This window comes from Lissotriton vulgaris, chromosome 12 (genome assembly GCF_964263255.1).
Source record: "Lissotriton vulgaris chromosome 12, aLisVul1.2, whole genome shotgun sequence".
NCBI classification, from domain to species: domain Eukaryota; kingdom Metazoa; phylum Chordata; class Amphibia; order Caudata; family Salamandridae; genus Lissotriton; species Lissotriton vulgaris.
In genome coordinates this window covers 167,645,545-167,647,580 of record NC_141700.1, presented here as the reverse complement: position 1 = coordinate 167,647,580, position 2,036 = coordinate 167,645,545, and the positions used below count along the sequence as shown (strand labels likewise).

Below are 2,036 nucleotides of genomic sequence, written 5' to 3'. Positions count from 1 at the left end.
ATTTTGTTCTGCCCAAGATTGCCTAAACAATCTGAATATTTCCTCAATTTGTGCATCTTATGATGACTCAAAGGTTCACACTTTAATTTCAGCTTGCTATGCTCCAAGAAAGCAGCTCAGTTTGCCTCTGTTGTGAAATTTACTGTGACTTTTCGTGCTTGTCAAAAGACCCTGATTCCTCCTATTAATCCCCCACCCCATCCCCAGTAAAACCCTGCAGACACCAAATTCTTCTTTTCATTAGAACTGCTCTTCGCTTTGTTGCTAGAAGCATGGAGAGCATGGCGGCTCTCTCAACAGAGTCTTGGGGGTACATGGGGAGCAGCACCCCAAACATTTCTCTCTTGGCGAAAAACGTTACAGACCGAGACACTGGACTGGTGCCTTCAAATTATGCAATGTTAGGACCGAATTCCAGTACCGTCTACTACTGGATGTCTATGGGATTGTCTGCATCCTGAGCCTCATGGGGAACCTGGCAGCTGCCTATAGCTGCTTCATGCAGAGGGCACGTGCTGCCCCGGTAACCATCTTCCTCTACAACGTTATTCTCATCGACATCCTCTTCAGTCTCTCGGTCCCGCTGCAGCTGGACTACCACAGGCACCAAAATGACTGGATTTTTGGGGAGGCCATATGCAAGGTCACCAGGGCCCTGTTCTTTGCCAACATGTATGGCTGCACCCTGTTCCTGGCCTGTGTCTGCATTGGCCGCTACCTGGCTGTGCTGCACCCGGTCCGCTACTTGACGCTGAAGAAACCATCTTACTGCTTGGTCCTGTCTCTTGTCGTCTGGATGGTGATTGGTGCGGTGGTGGCGGCTCTGGGCCTGTCAGGATCTTTGACTAACACCTTGCCTGACGGGCTTATGGCTGCATGGAGAACTTCTCCACCAAGTCGCGGAGGAACCGCTGGCAGCACTGGCAGCCATGACCTTCCTCCCCTCAGCCTAAGGCTTCTTCCTCTCCTTCGTTACCATCTTCACCTGCTACATCCTCATCTTCAAGAGGATTGTGGATTTGGCTGACAGCACTGGTGCGGCCCGTACTCTGAAGAGGAAGTCTTTGCACACCATCCTGCTGGTTATTGGAGTGCTGACCCTCTGCTTCCTGCCCTTTCACTCCATTCAGATTGTCCATATCCTGGGCCGCGTGGGTGTCTTCCAGAAAGTGCTGCGGTTCACGTGTGGCCACTGCGGGCTGGGATGGCACTAACCAGCCTCAACAGCTTCCTGGACCCCTTGGTGTATTACTTTAGCAGCGAGAACGTCCAATGGCGGATTGCATGTCTCAAACAAGCATTGACATAGCCAATAGGTCTCGCCTTTGGGACCAACAGCATCAACTGTTGCATGGCTAAAGCTGAGACCTATTGGCTATGCCAATGCTTGTTTACTTTAGGATGACTCGAATAGGATCCTCTCTCACAGCTACATCTATATTTAACTGCTTTGAACTGCACCAGTCGGGAAGGAGGAGGTAGATACTGGGAGGTGGGAGGCTCTTGCAAAAGGACCCGTTGCCAATTTTAAAAATTATACAGCCCCATTCACAAGAGTCAGACCGTATTACATCTGGACAAAACTCCTACGTTTGGTGATTTCACAAAGAATGGCAGGAGATTTTCTGGTAATAAATGCCATTTCTAGGAGTACCCAGATGTGTAACATTTACGCCTGAGACTTTCCATGTGGTAGAAATTTTCATTTATCATGTCACTTTTTTTGCCTCTCTGTGGACAAAATTCTCTTCCTCCGTGGAGGAGCTCCTTTCCCTGAACCCCCAGATATGAGATATGAGTTCCCTTCCCTCTCCACACTAGAAACATACTCCCTCCTACCCTTAAACGGAGTAAATCTGTGAGTATTTCTAGGGCGTGAGTGAGAATATCTAGAAATGTACAGGTTTGAGGATGTCCACCACCCGTGTACCTAGGATCGCCCATTATCAATGAAGGGAACGCCACCACCGGGGAGGAATTTCCACATTTCCAAATGTCTTTTGGGGGTAAAATGTTTCCATTCCTATTCAAGATTT

The 2,036-nt window shown here is 48.9% G+C and overlaps 1 pseudogene; it reads left to right on the top strand.

Moving 5' to 3' along the window:
• The first annotated feature begins 272 nt into the window (after positions 1-272).
• On the top strand, positions 273-1,309 carry LOC147673772 (uracil nucleotide/cysteinyl leukotriene receptor-like; annotated as a pseudogene).
• The last annotated feature ends 727 nt before the right edge of the window (positions 1,310-2,036 follow it).